Consider the following 22,967-nt stretch of genomic DNA (forward strand, 5'->3'; position numbering starts at 1 on the left):
TGCTAAATGAATGTGACTATTATTGCCTTAATAAGCAGCAAGGATAAGTGTGTAGACAAGAGTGAGGATACGAGTGTAGATTGTTTTTGTGGAGTTGTTTACCTCCAAAACTAAAGAAGTGGTAATTGATTAGTGCTCCAAAGGTTCCAGTCTACATGGGACGGCCGTCGAGCAGGTGGTATCCTTTAAATTTAAATTTGTAGGTGTTTTCATCTCAAACAATTTGTTATGGATTGTAAACTCAACTTTTTGGGAAAAATATAGGTACAGCAACGTTACTTTTTCTTAGGATAATTAAGATCATTCTGTGTGAGCAAAGGAGCTTGTTCGATTAAAGTATGGTGGAGAGTCTCCTGATCTACAAGATTGCCATATGGTTTGTGAACTGTATTGTTGCAGAAGGTACTTTAAAGCCCCCATCCATTAAGCAGACATATATGAATCTACAAATCTCTTCAGATTTCCCTTGAATTCATCTGATCCCAGGAATCTGATCTGACTTTGGGCAAATTTTTCACTCTGAGTTAGAAAAGAATTGCTGTTTTGCGCCAATTATTTTTTCTGGGGGGGAGCAGCTCTGATAGGGTAAAATGACAATTGGATAAAATATAATCAAAGCGCTGGGATAAAAAGCAACTGGGATAAAACAAACAAAAGAGTAGATTAAAGTGAAAGAAGATAGATAAAAAGAAGACAAGTATGCAATACCAAAAAAATAATAATAAAAGTTAAACAACGGCTTTGATGTTTAAGCTCTCTTTTGAGAATGTGGCAAAGTCTTTTTAGTGAGTGTCTCCGAGACCTGTATGCACAGAGGATTGCTGACTAGCCCTAGCTACAGTACTGTAACGGGATGCGGCTTCTTCTCCACGTCTGGAGTCCCGTGCGGCGGCTTCCGGCTTCAGCGCTCGTGCTTCCGGTGACGGTCCTTTCTCACTTGTGGCTTTCCTTGCTCCAACGCGTTTCGTGCTTGCGCACTTAGTCATGGATCCATGACTAAGTGGATCCATGACTAAGCATGATATGAGAGTCTTAAGGAAATTGAAGTCTATTTTGGTGGACCAGCCATCATAACTATGTGATTTTCGAAAGACTACCATTCTAGTAGATGCTCTTGTCTGATTTTTAATTAAATGTAACTGCTGCTTGTTCTATTAAGTGGAAAATTTTTACTTGATTGGTAAATGATGAATAAAAGTATTCATACTGTATATTAGTGATTCAGCTGAATGTGGCTGAGAGCAGGACAATGACACTAAGATCGCATTTACGGTCGGGGACCAAGTCCGCATTGAATCAGCAGAAACCCTGTGCTTCCACTGCATCAGCTTCTCCCTTGCCACCACTTAGATTTCTGTGGTATTGTAACACCACTTGACTTTACCAAGCATTGCATCCCCCATTTCCTTCAATCTGCAGTGCTGACACCTACACTGTGACAGGAGACAGGTGCTGCACGTAATGTTATCTTGCAGCACCAGGCTTCTGTCACAGAGCAGAAGCCGGAACTTGTTACCTAGAACGGCGCCCATCGCGGGCATCGCATGTACATCGCATGCCATTATAATGGCATGCGATGCGACCGATGCGATGCCCGCGATTTCACATAGAAATGAATGGTAAAAGGTAAATTGCGTTGGTCGCATCGCATGCGGCCAAAAAAACGCATGCGATGCGACCGTCGCGATTACCGCGATTTACATAGGGAACAATGTGAAATGGCCCAATTGACCCGATTTCACATAGGGAACAATGTTAAATGGCCCACAGACCCCAAATAGCCACCCTGAAGTGTAAAATAGCCCCTCCAATTGTTAACGCCACCCCAAGATCAACGTCAACCCGAAGCGTGGCGAGCGCAGCGAGCCCGCGAGGGGCGGTGGTATGCGCCCTCTGACCTTTTCATACCCCCACTATCCACGTCGGCGTGGAGTTGAGAATAGAAAGTGTGTCGAGCGCGGATACCTGTGAAGCCCGCGAGGGGACGCGGATACCTGTGAAGGTATCCGCGTCCCCTCGCGGGGCTCGCCGCGCTTCGGGCTCGATGGCTCGCTGCGCTCGCCGCACTTTCTATTCTCAACTCCACGCCGACGTGGATAGTGGGGGTATGAAAAGGTCGGAGGACGCTTACCGCCGCCCCTCGCGGGCTCGCTGCGCTCGCAACGCTTCGGGTTGACGTTGATCGTGGGGTGGCGTTAACAATTGTGGGGGTCATTTCACACTTCAGGGTGGCTATTTGGGGTCTGTGGGCCATTTTACATTGTTCCCTATGTGAAATAAGGTCAATTGGGCCATTTAACATTGTTCCCTATGTAAAATCGCTGTAATCGCGTCGGTCGCATCGCATGCGATTTTTTGGCCGCATGCGTTGCGACCGACGCGATTGTTTTCCGTATGATGCCTAGGATCAAAATCGGCGGCGCCGTTCTAGGTAACAAGTACCCAGAAGCCAGCACTTTGGTGTTTATTTACTAAGTTCTAGTGAAGATGGGATGTTGCTATGGGCAACCAATCAGATGCTACCAATTCCAGAACATGCTAAATAAATAAGTAGATTCTGATTGGTTGCAACAACCAATCTTTAACCCTCTTGAGTGGTGGGGTTTTCTGAGGCAGGACAAACCCCCATAAACACCACCAAAGCACTTAGGGGCAGCCCCCCCCTGTCATTAACTGCCCAGTACCAACTCCCTGCCCCGGATCTCCAGGGTTCCCCTGACGCTGCCCCCACCACCATTCACAGCAGTGACCAGGCAGGCTCAGGGATGTTCGGGCAGCTCGGGGGGGAATCAGGCGCCTGAACTCCTGAGTGCTCCCGAGCAGCCCCAACCTTTCCCGAGCAGGTCCTGCTGCCGGCGCATGCTTACTTCTGTGAATGTCAGCGGGGATAGTGGCAGTGGAGCCCTGGCGTATGATCGCTGGGGTGGGGAGTTGGGACTTGCCAGAGCAGGAGGTGAGCATGTGGGGGGAGTGACAGAAGTGGTGCGCCAGTGGTACACAGCTGGAGGCAACACTGGTGTGCCCCTACTGTATAATGGTATGCCCGGAAATTTTAGTAGATAAACCCCTTTGAGTGTAATTGGAAAGGATAAGAATCCTGTGCTTAGTTATCAGTGATATGTTATCTGTATAAGGTAATGGAGACATTCTACCAATGTATAAAGGATGCTGCTAATTTAGTACAAGGAATAGTTCATTAAAAAATGATAATATGTTTTTAGTTATTGTAATTTATGTGATTTATTGTGTTTATTGAACCAAATCTATTATTCTGTAATAGTGACCCACTCCACTAATTATAGATTACTACAGATACATCTCGAATTATTTTGCATATGTTTCTGGTTGGGGAAATTTTGTCTCTCTGCCGAACGTGGATGGCTTACCCACAGTTTACGCCTGCACTAAACCATATGTATCTCTACCAGGCCAGCATCTGTGGGATGGCCCCAAAGTCATGGAACAGAGATCGCCACAAGAACACCCAGTAATATTAGGCCATCCCCTTTTGGTTGACCACGACTTTGCCCGAGAAGAAGTATTCCGGGTGCGCACCGGTTGTCGCCACACTTGGTGGTGCCTCTTTATTCGTGTTACGGTAACAAAAGGATAATCAGTCTCAATTGACAAACTATTGATTACAACAGCGGTTCCCAATCTTGGTCCACCAGGACCCCCAACTGTTCACGTTCTCCAGGACAACCGGCAGGTGCACACATTACTCATTGACACATTTAAAAAAATCCACAGGTGGAGCTAATTATGTCACTTGTGTTCCTGTGTGGAGACCTGCAAAACGTAAACTGTTGGGGGTACCGAGGTTGTGAATCAATGGATTAGAAAAAGTACAGTGTTCCTCCAGACAACCATTGAGGATTTAAAAAAGTTTTTTTTTTTTTTTTTTTTTTTTTATCAACAGCATACTGTAGTACAGGCTTCTAGAAGTGAGAATAACAGCCAGAAGGAAGATTCCAATCTACTAAAATGTAGAAAACTTCTGTAAAACCAGATATGACAGCAAAGCAATGGTCATTTAAATTATTAATATGTAAATAATGCTATGTATTTTTTTTTTAATAAGCATAATCAAAACACAGCAAAATGCAAGATTTTCCCAATTAAATCTCCCACTACTGTATATTGCCATCACTTGTGTATTGTGATACAAATTAACAAGGATGTGATTTAAAATAAACTTCTATGAATGTTGATATTGCAGATTTCTGGAGTATAAAGCAATTAGAGGCAAGACAACAGCCTGGCCACAACTAAGAGCAGGCCTGGAGACACAGCACAAATGACACTACTTAGTATGCAAGCTCTGTACCGCTGCTTAGAACAAATATCTCATATGCCTCGCGCTGGATACTGCACATTCTGTAAACAACGGGATAGCAGGGTGGTGTAAAACGCCTAGAATTCTGCTCGTCGCGGATTAACTCAAAATTATCCTTTATATACAGTACTGTACTGTCATGAAAAATATAGGAAACCTCCTTCCTTAAATTCGATACCAACCTGTATGCTGCACTTTCTGGTGGGTACCACTATCACACACAAAAAAAAGAGATACATTTATAAATTAAACTGTAATTGAATAAAAGGCAATTTACCATTCTCTTAAGACAGGCATGTCCAAACTGTGGCCCTCTAGCTGTTGTGAAACTACAGATCCCAACATGCCTTTTAATATTCCCTAGTAGCACAACTTTGGCAAGGCATGATGGGAGTTGTAGTTTCACAACAACATAGTTTGGACATGCCTGTCTTGAGAGTGACCACAAAATATACTTTTCTTATTTTGATATAATGGACCTGTTTGTAATTAAAGCATGCTGGTGGGGCAGATGTAACATGTGCAGAGAGAGAGTTTGATATGGATGAGGTGTGTTAAACTGAAATCTAAATTGTAGCGTAAAAAAAAAAAAGCAGCCAGTATTTACCCTGCACAAAAAAACAAAATAACTCACCCCAGAGGCAGCTGCAGCTATATATATATATATGTTCTAGACGCATCCCCGAGGGATCACCAGCACAGTACGCATGTAATCTGCAGAGACCTGGCTTCTCCTGCTATGGCTTCCAGTAACAGGACCAGCTGCAGTGTCTATTGTGGCGGCCTTACACTCCCCCTCCAGGACCCAACACTCCAGGCTACAGCTTGATCAGCCTATTGGTTGGTCAGCGCTGCCAATAGCCACACTTGCAGCGAGCATCCAAAGATATTTCTCCTGGTACAATCTTGTAAAGACGAGCAGGTGAGGAAATATATGCTACTATTATAATGCTATTGACCTGGGGTAGCCTACCCCAGTCCTCGAGAGCTACCAACAGTTACTGTTTTCCAGGTCTCCTCACAGAATCACAAGTGAAGTAATTAGCTCCACCTGTGGATCTTTTAAAATGTGTCAGTCAGTAATGAGTGCACCTGTGCAGCAGTAGGTTGTCTGGAAAATGAGAACCGTTGGTAGCTCTTGAAGACTGGAGTTGGCTACCACTGCTATTGACCAAATGTTCTCTATCTTGGTCCTCAGGACCCCACACAGTCCAGGTTTTCCTGGCAGTTGGTTATACACAGCGACTCCTACTGGATGACCTTGAAATTGTGGCCTGTGTGTCGTCCTGCTGCAGACACACGACATTTGATGATGGCAATTCTATGTGTATAGACTGACCGGCTGTAGGTACCAGTGTTGCAATATATTGTACCCTAGTTGCTGGTGTGTAGTTAAAATAGTAACTGATGGACACCTGAATCTGATATATATATAAGTCCAAGTTTTTTATCGGAACTAGCTTTAGACTTTAATACTATTAATCTGGTGGCTGATGGGACTCCAGCCCGGGCCCAGACAGAGAGGCGGCCTAGGACTGGAGTTTCTTGAAGCAATGTAGAGGTTGAGTAGTGCGGCCAATGCTGCAGAAACCGGCAGTCTCAACAGGTGTTCAAGAAATGGAACGGGGGCCCTGCCTGTTTCTTTAGACCTGGGCCCCATAAATTCTGATGGCAGCCCTGATTAATTGCATTACTCAGTGCACAACACCATGTAACATGTCATCCACAATTGATGATGATGATAATATTAATAATAGTATAATGCCCAACCAATTCCCCTGAAATAAAAAATAAAATAAAACTCTACCCCCCCCCCCAACATTATCACATGAATCTAAACATGTGTATTAGTTATCTGCTTACAAGCCTGACTACCAAGTCATTAACCGTCTGATTGTATTGTGGTTATACAGCGTCGCTACAAATCCACTTTAAGACTACAAGAAACTAATAACCTTTAAACTAAATCTCTTCTTTTCCACAAAGTATCAGAAATTAAATTAAAACCCAGATTTTGTCAGCATTAACACACTAGTAAGGTATCATAATGTCCCTTTGGGACATTTCCTATTATTTATTGATGGAGGTATTTTAATAAGTTGTAAAATACCAGAAAAAGTCACGGTGGTACAAGGGACTCCGGGAAAAGTCAATACATTGCAATTATTATCGTCCTTGCAGAGAACAAGCCTTATATTTTAGCTTATTGTTCAAGTAATAAGACATTGTGCGGCGTCTGTTAAAACAACAAAAGGCAGAAACATCGAGGGACTTTTAAAACAAATATGCGCAGGTAGCAATAGGAATAAATCTTGATGTTAGATACATATTGTGACAATTGCCTTAAATAGACATGGGACGAGTTAAGTCATTTTATTATTGTCTCGTCTTAAGACTGATAGCCGCACTCATCCTCAGCCATATGCTGTGAGTATTAACACTTGAAAAGGTGCCAAATAATTTGTAAATAATTTAGAAAGTGTGAGAATTAATGAATTCACTGACTTTGGCTTCCTTGCCAAGAGACAAACTTAAAGTACAGTACTTACAGTCTATTTTATGAAATTCATTTCAAGCATTTTCATGTTCTATTACAAATGTAATTTCCTTTAGCAAGGATATAGATCTCTATTGAATTTTAGGGTAAGCCGTGATATTTTGTTATCTTTGTTCCAGTTTTTATCCTTGCATCATCTTTTGCAGTTGGGGAAAGACGGAGAAGAGACTTCAAGACTTTCCTGTTTGCTCAAGCATTTTGGTAATTTCCTTAAGTATCGTTTATGAAAAGCTTTTCTGTACTTCATTGTTCCTGTACTGTATTACATTTATTCTATCTGTTAATCGCCTTGAGTCCTATTGGAGAAAGTGCGCTATAAAAAATAAAATTATTATTATTATTATTATTAATAATAAAAAAACTGGGTCTAGGTTTTTAGACATTTCACCTTATCTACAAAGCTAGAATATGTTTGACATACTGTGCACACGAGGTAAGGTATGGAATAAGGATGGAGCACACTGAATGCAATGGGAGTATTGGAGTTTAGAGATGCACACAACATCACTGCTAAAGGTATGAATGGTTTCCCTATACAAGATATAGCTTCACAGAGCCACTTAATTGTATGGAAATATAAGTTTGATGGCGCAAGAACAAAAACGCACATCTCCAGGGTTTCTGGGGTTCCTCGTATAGCACTAAGCACTTATCTGTCCATTGCACAATATAAAGCCTTTTCTTGATGTTCCAGGTAAACTTTATGTTCCCTTATACCAAAGACAAAACTCACCTCCAGTTTATATAGCCCCCCCTCGACCCCTCCCCTTCTTCCCACAGTGTTCTAACTAACATCAATCTTACCAAGGCAGTGCAGATACATATTGCGTCTCAGAGTTGGGGCATGGGAAATTGACTGTAGAACATTGTAGTGATCTCTGTGGTTTCCTGACCGCGTCCTGTCTGACTATTGTCCTGTTGTGACTCCTTCCCTTGGTTAATGAACTGGTCCAAATTTTGCATAGTCCAACAACTATTCCCCTCCATAAATCTCCTTCCTTTCATTCACTTTCATTATTCTCTTTCCCCACCCTTCCTCCCCATTATTGTCCAACCTATCCATCCTGTACATTAACTCCCAGCCTATGGTTCCCCTCCAATAATCTCTTTCCCCAAATTTACTTTCCATTAATCTCTTTCCCTACCCTACTCTATTTATCTCATTCCCCACATTTTCTCTACAGTAATCTACAAATTTACCCCTCCCCTTAACTTGATCTCTATCCTCATCATCCTGTCCATTAAATCCGAACCTACCCATCTTGCCTGGTTAATCCCAAATTTACCCTTCATGTTCCATTAATTTAATCACCTAACCTTCCTCTACCTTAATCTCGCAGACCGCCCTTCACTTCTTCAATCTCTTAAACTTCCCTTGATGTCCATTAATCTCACAACCTTCTGTACCCATCCACTACATTAATTCTCAACCCAACCTTTCTCTCCATTATTATCCCATTCTACCCATTATTTCCCTTAATTTCCAACCCACCCACTCTCTATTCATTTCTGTGGGAACCATGTAGCTCACTAAATAAAGTGCTACCTGCGCTGCATATACAAAGCCCTACATTAAGTCCAGCTGCAGCTCTTCTACATCATTCTGACTTGCCCCCTCACTTACGCTGTTTACTGGGTTTTGCCGGCTCTGGGCACTACTGTGGACATTTTGTGCAAGAGGTACTATTGCTGTGGGCAATATGTGTAAGACTCTTTTGTTCATTACTGTATGTGTAAGGGGCACAACTACTGTGGGCATTGTGTATAAGCAAGACTATTGTTTGGCATACATATATAAAGTGTAGTGTAACTTGAATAAGGGGCACTACTGTGTGTCATAGCCTGAATAAGGGGCACTAATATGTGGTGTAGTTTGAATCAGGGACATAAATCCTGGACCAGCTTGCACCTAATAAGAGGGAGGGGGCAATTAATGAAGAAGTGAGTTCCACCACCTCTCCAGGACCACTTTAAAGCCTGACTTACTGATTGAAGATATCCTGCTATCTCTCCTCTGAATCATGCTAGTTGATCTTTGTGTTATGAGTCATCAGTTATGACTCCTATCTGCCTTGCCTGTAATGGGATTATTTCAGCTTGTGTTTGTATTTACTCTCTGGTGGCTCAGTCCTCTGTGGTTATTATGCACAAGTGTGTGTTGATTAAACCCTGCTAGCCTGGAGTTCACAGCTGCTCTAATCACCTGAGGCCTTCATAAGGCAGCCTAACCTGCTCATCGCTGCCAGTCATAAGCAGCCCATACACGTCCCGATGCGGGCGTGCGTTGTGGGCTTCAATAGCACGGATCACATTGCATTGCATTGCATGTGCATCCGTTGTGCATGCAATGCGATGCAATTTAATGAAACCTAAGTACAAAAAGTATGTGCAAGCACATACTTTTTGTACTGTGCGATGAGGTGCCGCGGGAGCGCGCACCTCAAAGCACAGAACGGACAGCCCGGCATCACAGCGTGTATGGGCTGCTATAGTCCTCAGTCAGCCGTGTGCTAGTCTCACAGTCTGAGCCCATAGTCATGTGCTACAGTTTAATGCCAAAAAATGCAAAATCATGCACTTGGGTCTCAGAAATCCAAAGACTAAATATAGTATAAATGGCACTATAATGGAAACTACTGAGGAAGAGAGGGATCTAGGTGTCACTATTTCAGGGGACTTAAAAGCAGGTAGGCAATGTAACAAAGCAATGAAGAAGGCAAGTCAGATGCTTGGTTGCATAGGGAGAGGTAGCAGTAGAAAGAAAGAAGTAATAATGCCACTGTATAGGTCATTGGTACGAATTCATCTAGAGTATTGTGTTCAGTTCTGGAGGCCATATCTCCAGAAGGATATAAATATATTACAGACTGTACAAAGAAGGGCAACTAAAATGGTGCATGGCCCACATCACAAAACGTACCAGGAAAGACCAAAAGATCTTAATATGTATACAGATGGGGCAAGCCTTATGCTTGCTGGCGAATCGCCAGCAGCATGCCGCTGGCGATCCGCCAGCAACACGGCGCGCCATCTGACTGAGACGCGCGTGCGTCCCCCACGCACGTGCGTCTCAGTATCCGGGCGGCCGGCGGGCGAGGCGGACACAATACTGTCCGCCTCCCGCTCGAGGGGGGCTGGGGGGACCCGAGGCGGCTGTGGGGGGGTGCGGGCGCCCGGTGTGGGCACCGGGCGCCCGTCGGAAGGGGACGGCAGCACCGTCGGAAGGGGACGCGCGCGCACCTCGTGCGCGCGCGTCCCCTTCCGACACACAGATGGCGCCGGAGCAGGGAATGGCGAACCGCCATAAAATGGCGAACCGCCATAAAACACAATACGGAAAGCTATCACTGCGCATGCGCAGGATCGCATGCCGCACAGGACGCGTCCCGGGAGTCTCCAAAGCCGCGGTAGTCAGTTCTGACTGACTGCGGCGGCAGAAGATGAGGAGGAGAACATGGCTGCGGTGCCGCACAGCCTGACTCAGGCCCGTGGAGGGGAGTCAGCCGTGGCATACTCTGGCAGCAGCCGCCACTGTCTCCGGGAGGACGGCGGGACATGTGACAGGGTGCCCAGTGCTGGTAGGCTGGATAGATGTAAATTAATGTAAGTTCTCTCCTCTTACACTCTGTCTCCTCTGTCTCAACAATGGCTGGGGGCTGCAGCTGCTGCTCAGTCACAGAAGTCTTGTGCCAGCCTGGATGGATGTAAATTAATGTAACTACGCTATCTGGCACTGTGGGGGCATATATGTGTGGCACTGTGGGGGCATATCTGGCACTGTGGGGGCATATGTGTGGCACTGTGGGGGCATAAATGGCTCTCTGGGGGCATACTTAGCACTGTGGGGGCATATGTGTGGCACTGTGGGGGCATATATGGCACTGTGGGGGCATATATGGCACTGGGGGGCATACTTAGCACCATGGGGGCATATGTGTGGCATGTAGGGGCATATGTGTGGCACTGTGGGGGCATATTTGGCACTGGGCGCATACCTAGCACTGTGGGGGCATATCTTGCAATGTGGGGGCATACTTAGCACTGTGGGGGCATATGTATGGCACTGTAGGGGCATATGTGTGGCACTGTAGGGGCATATCTGGCACTGGGGGAATACCTAGCACTGTGGGGGCATATCTGGCAATGTGGGGGCATATCTGGCACTGTGGGGGCATATGTATGGCACTGTAGGGGCATATGTGTGGCACTGTGGGGACATATCTGGCACTGGGGGCATACCTATCACTGTGGGGGCATATGTGTGGCACTGTGGGGGCATATGTATGGCTCTGTAGGGGCATATGTGTGGCACTGTGGGGACATATCTGGCACTGGGGGCATACCTATCACTGTGGGGGCATATGTGTGGCACTGTGGGGGCATATCTGGCACTGGGGGCATACCTAGCACTGTGGGGGCATATGTGTGGCACTGTGGGGGCATACCTAGCACTGTGGGGGCATATCTGGTACTGTGGGGGCATATCTGGCACTGGGGGTATACATAGCACTGTGGGGGCATATGTGTGGCACTGTAGGGGCATATGTGTGGCACTGTGGGGGCATACCTAGCACTGTGGGGGCATATCTGGCACTGGGGGTATACATAGCACTGTGGGGGCATATGTGTGGCACTGTAGGGGCATATGTGTGGCCCTGTGGTGGCATATCTGCTACTGGGGGCATACCTAGCAGTGTGGGGGCATATACTGTATGTGTGGCACTGTGGCGGCATATCTGGCACTGTGGGGGCATATTAGTAATGGACATCATCAGTTGTGCGGCAGTGGCACAATGGGCATTATGGCATGGGTAATATGTATTGGGTGTGTGACGCGTAAAAGGCATTACTGTGTAAATTTTTTCCGCACGCGTTAGGCACGCAATATCTCTGTAGTTTATCTGTTCGTGTTCTTATGCTTTGTCTTGTAGCCACTCCCCCTAGTGTCAGGACAGTACCACTATGAAATTTTTTCTACTTGCACCACTGGACATGATAGAAACTTTCAAATATATCAAGGGTTTTAACCATGTACAGGTGGGAGCAGTGCCGGTGCAAGGCACCGGAGCGCCCCAGGTGGGAAGGGGAGATGCATTTTGCTCCACGGAGGGAGGGGGGCCAACGGGAGGCGGCGGGAGAATGATGCATCGTTCCACGGGGGGGGGGGGAGAAGAGAGAGAGGGACTGGAGCAGTGTCTCACTCCACGGGGGGAGGGGGGGCTGGGGAGAGAGAGAGAGGGAGACACTCACCTGATCTGGGGGAGGGGGGCTGCTCCAAGTGGCCGCCCCCTAGTGGCCGGCGCCCTAGGCAAATGCCTAAGGCTGCCTAGTGGTGGCGCCGACCCTGGGTGGGAGACATTCTTCACAGGAAGAGGAGCAACAGAACACGAGGACATGCACTGACACTAGAGGGAGGAAGATTCAGGGGAAATCTGAGGAAGAATTACTTCACAGAAAGAGTAGTGGATAAGTGGAATAGCCTACCATCAGAGGTGGTAGAGGCAAATACAGTAGTACAATTTAAACATGCTTGGGATAGGCATATTGATATCCTTACAAAAAAATAAGGATCAAATATGGTTTGAGGTAACATGTTTAAAAAAGGGGCAGACTAGATGGGCCAAGTGGTTCATTCTATGTTTCTATGTTTCTATGTGCTCTTTGCATGTTTGGAAGTCATAGCTTCTGGTTCCTGCCTGATTCCAGCTCGCCTATTTGGGGAAGCACCTGATCTCCAGAGTCTGTCCTGGTTCCTGGATATCCTGCCTGTCAGTCCTGTTTGGTCCTGCGCCCTCAGGTCCTCTCAGCGTGCTCCAGTCTGCTTGCAGCTAAGTCAGGGGTTACCCTGCTGTATCCTTGTGAGCTTGGTATATTTCTTTATTGGTCACCCCTGTGCATTGTTGCGCCCACACTGTGTGTTATCCCATCTTACTCACCAGTGTGTCCCATTTCATTTGTGTATCATCTTTGAGTATTGTTACTACCCTGGGACTTCTGGGGTTCCCCAGCCTTTGGGGAGATCAGTGGCCTGCTCTTCCTGGGGTTAGTTAGTATCCTCTTGCCTTCTGGTCAGTCTCCAGATACGTTGTCCCACCGTAAAACCTGCCTGTAACGGAGTCTGGGCGGACCTAATTCGCCCTTACAGCCGGGACGGGTACAGGAGAAGACTAGCCCTGCATGTATCTGTGGACACTGGGCCAGGGCAACAGAGTTAGAGAGCAGGACCACTGACACTCCCCTAACACTTTGAAGGGTTGATTAGTAAAGATTTTTTTTCATCTTTCTGCCACATCTGGATTATACAATACTGTATTTACCATTATTAGAAATCAACACCGATTTTCAGCAATAATTATTATTCTTTAATTTCATGATAAACTTTGCATCATTTAAAGAAAAATTCAACCTTCTTCATCTTATTTTTCAGGCAATATTTGTTACATAGCATACTGTAATATGTAGGAAAAAATTATCGAAAAACTTTCATGTACAACTCAAAGTCTGCGAAAACCCAAGTAAAATTTGATGATACGATATCCGCGTTTTGCCGTGATAACAAGATAACTTTATATGCTTGATCTTCATTACATTACCTAAATACACAAGTTTTCATGATTTAATGTTATTATTTATTTTAGTCATAATATTAGACACTTTTAACCTTATTATTTATCCAGCTTGGAGCTATGTGCTTCCCAGCTATAAATGTTACGATTCTTACTAATTTATTTTCATTATCAGTAAGCGCATTATGATAAGTACTCAGTAAGGCCTGTAGCAATTCTAACTTCATTTGCTTATGTATAACCATGCCTAAAGTTTGCCCTATTGAGTTCCAAAAGGATTTCCCCTTATCACATTTCCACCAGATGTGAATAGAATTGTCCCTGGGCACTGCCACTACTAAATCCGTACGTAGGATGGCGAGGACTTCACCTGTGTTGGATAAGGAGAGATTTACCTATACCATATGAACTCATGTATTCTAATTGTCCATCCAGGAGCACTTAGGAAGTGTTATGCTCCATAAATTATATTTCAGATTTGCAGCATGTTTGCTCGTAAAATTTATAATACAATTATTCTGTTCTGTGCATGCGCATAGTCGCATACGCGCATGTAGGGATGCCAATCCCGGGGCATTTTTTCAATCCCGGGACTCAGGATTGAAAAATGCTCAATCCCGGGATTCCCAGGATCCCCGGGATCCCAGGATTGGCCTCCCTAAAATATAAAAACGGCCCCTCCCCCAGATGTCACTATAAAGTGCTTCTAAGCCTGCACCCCCCCCCCGCGCACATCCTCCCCGTGCCCATCCTCTCTGCCCTGTCACTTTTGGCGGCAGTGGTGGTTACAGGTCACAGGCAGCAGCAGCACGTCTATCTCCGGCGGGTGGGCGGGAGGCTGGGGGCGGCACAGCGGGCATCTGTCCGGGTTTGGGACAGTGTGTGCTGTGTCGATGGGCATAGCAACGGCCGGGCTGCGCAGCGTGACTTGATGTCAGGGGTCACGCTGTGCAGCCTGGGCGCCGCCATGCTTGTCAGCACAGCACACTGTCCCGACTCCCGAACAGCAGCACCGGGGGTAATGAGCAGTCAGCCGGGCAGCATCTGAGCCATGTTCTAAGGTGCTCAACGTTGCCCGGCTTTAAACAAAAAGTACATTTTTGCATGGGGTTACTAATCCCGGAATCCCGGGATTGGAAGCTTCAATCCCGGGATTCAAATCCCGACAATTTTAGGCCAAAATCCCGGGATCCTACCGATCCTGATCCCGGGATTGGCCTCCCTACGCGCATGTGCAAGGCATCTGTGTGGGTTTCTTTAGAGATTTGTATAGTCTCTCCAGTGCTCACACCGGGGGGGGGGTGTTGCAGAGCAGAGGCGGGTAGGGTGTGGGACCCCGTGCGATCGCAGGCAGGCATCCGCCTTCCAGGGACAAGTGGCTGACATGTGTCAGCCGCCCACCCAGTTCTCAGAACAGGATGTCGCAAGCCCAGACTGACATCCATTCAAAACCAGCGGGGATATTCGGAGGGATATTCGCTGGGCAGTGGGGGCCGGGCATTTGCATGCCTGGTGGGTGGAGTTACTAGGCTTGCTAAGCAGTGAAATACCCTCGATGTCTGGAACAAACGATGTTGCTATTCAAGAGGAGCAAGTACATTTATATTGATTCTGCGCAGGGTAAATACTATCTGCTTTTGCATGCAACCCTGCAATTAAGTTCTCAGTTTGAACAACCCCACTCAAATCTAGTCTCTCTGTATGTTACATCTGCCCCATCTGCAGTGCAACAGGGTTTTGCCCAACTGCATGGGTTATTTTGTTCGTTTGTTTGCTTGAAAATCTAAATCACATCCATAGTCCCTGGTTTTAGAAACATTTTACCCGAACTTTTAAAAGGTTTGTACAGTCTATGAGGAAGAAGTTTATCATACAGTCAGGGCTGGTCGGTACAGACCTGCTCCTACAAAAGCAGCCATCAATACCATACAATGGGTGATCCAGACATCACAATGCAAAACCCAATGATGTCACTAACATTTTTTTTTTTTTTTTGCAATCTCCCTCATAACATTGGGCTTGAAAGATAATTGGTGCCGTCCATATTTAAAATACAGACAGTGAGCATTGAAGGCATGCAGTACAAAAATATAGGGGAGTATCTTCATGGGGAAGGGGTGTGGCCACAGAATAGTAACAATTTACATTACACCACACAGTAGTAGCCTTTATACATGTTACACCACACAGTAGTAGGCAGGGGTGGATTGGGGACTAAAAGTGGCCCTGGAAATTTCCTGGAAGTGGCCTCATGTAGGCGGCAACATATCAATAATGGGTGGAGCCAGCATAACAGTAGGCGGCATTACTACATCACCATACACACTAGGCGAATTTGAGCTGAAAGCCTCTCAAAACAGCATGTTTGAGCGGCTTTCAGCTCAAAGCCGCCCAGTGTGTATGGCCCGGCGAGGAGCGCTGCTGTGCGCTCCCGCATCATTGCTGGGAAAGCCGCTCATCTACTGGTAATACCAGCAGATGAGTGGCTTTGAGGACAGCTTTGCATAGCGCTGTGTTATGCAACGCCGTCCTATCCCCTCCATCAGCGCTCGGCAGGGGGAAAGCCGCTCACTGTGTATGGACCTTTAGAGACATCGGTGAAAGGGCAATACTAAAGCATCAATAGTGTCTGGAACGATACAGCACACATGGCAGCACCCATGAAATTATACAGCACACATGGCAGCTACCCATGAAATTATACAGCACACATGGCAGCACCCCTTGACTGATTTGGCACACTTAACAACAAACTTGCAGTAAGAAAAATATAAAATATTTTTTTTCTTTTAATTAGAAAAAAGTCAGCTCCTCTGGACTGACACGGCACACATGGTGGTGCCCCTGGACTAATATTGCACACATGGTGGTGCCCCTGGACTAATATGGCACATATGGTGGTGCCCCTGGAGTAATATGGCACATATGGTGGTGCCCCTGGACTAATATTGCACACATGGTGGTGCCCCTGGACTAATATTGCACATATGGTGGTGCCCCTGGACTGATACGGCACACATGGTGGTGCCCCTGGACTGATACGGCACACATGGTGGTGCCCCTGGACTGATACGGCACACATGGTGGTGCCCCTGGACTGATACGGCACACATGGTGGTGCCCCTGGACTGATACGGCACACATGGTGGTACCCCTGTTCTGATACGGCACACATGGTGGTGCCCCTGGACTGATACGACACACATGGTGGTGCCCCTGGACTGATACGGCACACATGGTGGTGCCCCTGGACTGATACGACACACATGGTGGTGCCCCTGGACTGACAAGGCACACATGGTGGTGCCCCTGGACTGATATGACCCCACAGTGCCAAACATATGCCCACAATGGCAGATATGCCCCCACAGTGGCACACATATGCCCCACAGTTCCAGATATGCTACCACAGTGCCACACATATGTCCACAATGGCAGATATGTGTTACATCATATAGTAGTAGCCCTTAATCTTTGAGTGCCAAGTGAATTTGTCAAAAATGTGTGGAAATTTCCAAGCAAACATTTGTATTCATCACAACGACTTATAATGTTACCTGATATACAGTAGGAAATATAATCCTTTTTTACAAAACAGTTTTATTTGAATTTATATAACAAATGTGAGCAATGTTGGCATTTTTAGTGGGTATCTTGAACATCTCTCAGAGATGTTGCAACTCAAATGGTTAAACATTAGTTCTAAAGAACTAATTTGACACTTTAAACCATCCTAGAGCACCTTACACATGTTACACAACAGAAGAGCCCCACATTTTGCTATATTAAAGCACCTTACATACATTTTGCCATGTAAAGCTAATTATCTCATATTTCCTCCTCTTCACCGAGGGCAGCATTGTAGCTAGAGTGGTGGCAGGGCTTTCGGGCATGAAAATAGACAATAGTGTGGTGCAGCCCTGTATATGTTGTGGTGGAAAAGGCACTTTTTGCCAGGCGAAAACACAAGGGGGTACACTGCGCTAACAATCAATATGATAAAAAAGGTGTGCCACTGGATGGGAAATGTGTCAAAATTGTAATAATAAAAACATGGAACATGACATGTAAAGATAAAAATGAATAAAACTACAGCAATAAACAAATGAAAAAAAAAAATGGAACAATTGCCAGGCACAGCCAGCACTACTCTAAGTGCATCCCTGCCCGGTAGCTAGTGTCGGACTGGGGCATGAAGGGCCCACCAGGAATGATGTTATACGGGCCCACTTTAGGGGTGTGGCCAGCTGCCACAGAAGTTTGGCAAACCTTTAGTAAATAGTATAGTAAAGTATAGTAAATAGTGCTTGTGCATGCATGATGTTATACCCCATTAGTAACAACAGTGCACTGTAGAAGATACACCAATGTCCTGTGCAGTATAATGTATAATTCATGTGCACAGTCTGGAACCTAAAATTGGAGGTGGGCCCCTCAGACAGTGGTGGGCCGGTGGGCCAGTCCGACACTGCTGGTAGCCATTGCGAAGGAATGCGTGATCAGTCACAGGTTGCTATGAAAACACAACACACTCTGAAGTCTGAATAAACCAATGTACATGAGCAATATTTTCTTTTCCACATATGAATACAAACTTCCTGTCGTTCCCATGCACAGTATAACATGAATGGGTTAGGATTGGCACATCGGGTCATGCTTTGCTGTAACAAACAGCTAAATGCATTGCTTTGATTTACTTTTTTATTAATTAAAAGAAGTGTCGGAGAAAGATGTATAAATACCAAATCATTTCTCAGCTCTGCTCAATTTGTGTGGTCATATATGACAGTTATTTTCTCAGTCTCTCCATAAAGTGTTGCAAATTAATAATCATCTACTGTTGTGCCTTCCATGCCACCTGTTAGCTTTTATTCTTTGTTTAGTTCTAATTATATTTTGTTTCCGCCAGCAAAAGTCGAAAGCGGTATTTTCACCGGAAATTTACACAAGGGCCCCTATTCTGGTTCACTCGCAAAGGCAAAGTATTTCTCAAATGGACAAAACCATGTGCACTGCAGGAGGGGGGGGGGGGGGGCAGATGTAATTTTTGCAGAGATAATTAAATTTGGGTGGGGTTTTACTTCAAAGTGAAATATATATTGTAGTACAAAAATAAAGCAGTCAGTATTCACCCTGCACAGAAACAAAATAACCCACCCAAATCTAATTCTCTCTGCACATGTTATATCTTCCCCCCCCCCCTGCAGTGCACATGGGCCCTTATTCTGATTGATGCGTACTTTTCCGCATACTTTCGGATAGCGTCTTTACTGCGCATGCGTGGAGAACGCAACGCGCATGTGCCACGCATTGACTCCGTACCTGTTCGGGCAAATCCCGTACAAAACTGTGCACCGCAATCAGTCTGGAAATATGGGCGTATTATGGGCATCATGCGGAATGACACATGGGCGTAGTTTCAAAGTGGGAAAAACTGGGAGGAAACATGGGCGGACACGGGGGAGTACACTTATGTTGGGGGGCGTGCATTCGGATAGCACTCCGAATGCACGCGACCAAAACCGATAGAAATGTGCGGTGTCCATAAGTCAAGTATTGCTTTGCGGAAACCACTCGGTCTTGCGGTAGGCGAACGGAACGCCTAATGACTACAAGCATTAACACCTGAACCCAATACAATCGACTCCTTTACTCATTACTCACTAATAGGACGCTTGTCAGTGCTTTAATTGAAACCATTGCACTTCAATTGCTGGAAGGGTTAATGTGTGCAATGCATGTGTTAGGCATGGTTGTAAGGATATATTGGCATCTAATTGATTCCAATTCCAAATAAACATTTTTGTATGAGGATAGGTAATTGAATAAGTGGGTCATGTGATGTATTGCAGAATAGACATAATAGTGAGTAGTTTTGCGTAAATACACCGCTTCCGTGCGGAAGCACCGCTTGCCATCCGTTTGGATGCGGGATTCCCGTGCATACTCTGTAATACCGTGCAGAATCTGAGTGTTTCCCCCGCACACGCATGGTTTGTATGTCGTCCGTAAACACGCCCTGTTCTTAAAGAGTGAGTCCGTCCGAATGCGGAGGACACGTGGGCGTTTCTACGGACGATGGCCGCACGCGGCAGCACAGCGTGGCGTGCGGACCGCACCGTAAGAATTCGGGAATATCCGCACCGATCAGAATAAGGGCCAAGGTTTTGTCCATTTGAGAAGGAATAAGGGCTAAGGTCCTTAGGACTTGGAGGGGTTTGAGATTTATAGGACTTTAAATTAAATATCTGTAAAAACTCGTATTTTCCATCTGCAGTATCAATGAAAAATGCACATTCCTTAATCCAATCAAAGTAATAAATATGATACAAACTTGCCTACAGTACTTTTGAAAACTAGAATCCTGGAGATTACAGTAGGATGAGCTGTTGAGGGGGTGTGTCACACTGCCCAAAGGGTGTGGCTAGCTCCACATATGGGTGTGTTTATGTTAAAATGCTTGTTGTTGAGAGATATTTCTAGGTAACATTGGTAACAATATATTTTTGAAAGTTTTTGATACAAACACTGCTGTGTTTGTATGGAGTTTCTGGTTTGCAATTATATAATTGCTGCAATATTGATTTTCTTCTCATTCAGCACAATATACATAATTAATGTTATGCCTATGCAGTAAATTGCAAATGCAATTTGACCTCGTGTGATTTCATCCCTAAGCATATAATGTTTTCAGTGTATTCAATTTTATTTAATTGTGAAAACTGGATTGTTTGCAACTTGTAGGCACTACCTATATTTATTTGATGTACTGTTCATATACTGTATCATTATAGCATTACCAAAATATAGTGTACAACAGATACTGTCATTAAACAATGTGTTTATCTAAAGATTACTAGCAAAAATACTTACCCTAACTTATTCTCTAGCAGCAGCTGCAAACTATGGATGAGTGCACACCAGCACACAAAAGAAGACCCGGTGTGATCATAAGCTTCTGTCCATTCTATTTTCAGAGGTTCCCAAAAGGGGTATTAATGAGTGCCATCAGCAGGGACTCCTGAGCAATTACAGCAAAGCACAGTGATTACAGCAAACCCCTGTGTTTGCAAATAAACTCCTTAGGCGCACCCATGGCAGAATCTGAAGAATCCAGGAGATTAGAAGTACAATGCAGGGCAGCGGGATAATTATGACTGAAATGGGAGCCTCCTGGAGAATGCGGGAGGGAAGGCAACAATTCACATGATATACTCCTGTAGGGTTGGGGGTTATATTTGTTCCCCAATATAAAATTATGGTACAGAACAACCCCCAAAAAAGTGTCTTTGAGTATTTGTATTTGAGTAGATACAATCAATGTTTTTTTTTTTCTTTAATTAACTAAGGCAAATTATATAACTAAACACCTATTATTCCTAAACGGCCATGAGACATTAATCAATAATTGTTTAATTGTTAACTGCACACCATCCACAAACAGGTACATGTTATACGCCGATACTCTCCAAATAAACATAATCTTCTTTCAGTCTAGTGAGGGGCGTCAAACTTAAAACACGAGTGATAATATTGGGCTGTCCTGCTGAGTACCTCAGCACATTTTGAAATATTCCCTTTGGTGTCTCATTAACTTTATGTAAGGCCTGGGATAATTATAAAGCACAATATATACGAAGCCTTGGCGTTTTCCAGATTCTGGATCAACACAGACTGATTTATCATTCTCAGAATATATTACTTTTAGAACCTTTTTTAATGTTGTCTGCCAATCCGTGGTTCTAATAAACCCAACCTCATCTCTCGGCCTTATAACTGACAAAAGTATTGTATGAAATTTTTTTTATTAGTTAAATGTAGACCGATCCGGTCCCATGTTATAGATTCCTGCATTCTATAATGATCGTTTCCATTTTCTCCTCTGCTATGTCCCTAAACTAAGATCACAATTATTATACAATATACTGTATGCTACAATGTTCCAAATACTGTGTTTCTAGCTTTTGTTTGCAACAATGATTGGATTCAGTATTAAATCCCGGCGGTCGGGATCCCGGCGTTCAGAATCCCGACGCTGGAATCCCGATCGCCGAAATCCCGACAAGGGGGGGCGTGGATCCCCCCCCCCCCCCTTGCGGAGGGAGAAAGTGTCGGGATTTCGGCGATTGGGATTCCACCGTCGGGATTCTGACCGGGATTTACACTGCATCCCCATGCATCCCCAATGATTGTATGGGTTTCATTGTATAGGATGACAGTGTCTAGAATGACCACATATGATAAACATGGTCAAAAGGTCAACAGGTAAAAGGGTATCGGGATGGTTTACAGACAATTTCTAGGTCCATAGTGTCTAGGATGATCACATATGGGAATGTGCATTACATCGACTGGTACACAAGGTCAACATGGTCAAAAGGTCAACAGATAAAAGTATTTTGGGATGGTTGCCAGACAATGTCTAGTTCGGCAGTCAGTAGGTCAACACCATATGGTTGAAATAAATAGGATCAACATGATGAAAGGTTCAACACAAGCAAAAGTTATGGAATGGCTATGGCTTGTCAACTTGAGTTTTTTTTTACTTTTTATCATACTTTATTATCCACTGGGAACAGTACTGTGTGCCAAACACAGCAGTAGCGGTACACTTAATGTGGGTCCATGTGCACAGGTCAGTGGAGTAACTATAATTTAAACGCCCCCCCGCCGATCATAAAGCAGCGCCCCCCCCCCTCCACCTCCCCCTCCCACATTGGCCGCCCCTGCCCCCCCCCCATCCCCCGCAGTTTTATCTGTATTCGCTGCGGTGGTCCCGGCTCCCCTCCTGGCTTCATTTTGATGCTATGAAAAATGGACCATCACAAAATGTCCACCCCCATACAGCAGACAGTTTCAGAGAACGGTCTGCTATATAGAGGCGGACATTTTATGAAGGTCGGTCACCATAGCATCAGAATGAAGCCAAGAGGGGAGCTGGGACCACCGCAGTGAATACAGGTAAAGCTGCCGGGGATGGGGGTGGGGGGGGTTACAATAGCCCCACAGCCCCCCGGCGCCCGCACTTACACAGCGCCTCCCCGTGACCACGGGGGCTGCGGTGCTATTGTTACCCCACTGGCACAGGTGTTGATCTTGACACATCAAAACCATGAAAAACTCATTTCAACCTTTTTATGTGTCAACCTTTTCTTTGTGTGTCTCTATCTGGTAGTATCTCTCTCTCTCCCTGACACCCTCTATCTCTCCCTGTCTCTTCAACTTTCTCTCCCTGACACTCAATCTCTCTTGCTTCCCTATTTCGCTCTCCCTCACTCCTTTCCTGACATTTTCTCTCGCACTCTTGCTTGCACTCCCACATCTCGCTCCTCTTTTTCTCTCATTCCATCTTTTTCCATGAAGCTCTCTTTCTTTCTTCTATATTTTTCTCTCTCTTTCCCTGTCACTCACTCCCTTCATCCTTTCTTCTGGTCTTTTGACAATGGTGGGAGGGGGGCCTTGCAAGATTTTGCTATGGGGCCCACAAAGTTCTAGTTACGCCCCTATT

The sequence above is a fragment of the Crinia signifera genome, chromosome 9, assembly GCF_055691185.1.
Source record: "Crinia signifera chromosome 9, ASM5569118v1, whole genome shotgun sequence".
NCBI classification, from domain to species: Eukaryota; Metazoa; Chordata; class Amphibia; order Anura; family Myobatrachidae; genus Crinia; species Crinia signifera.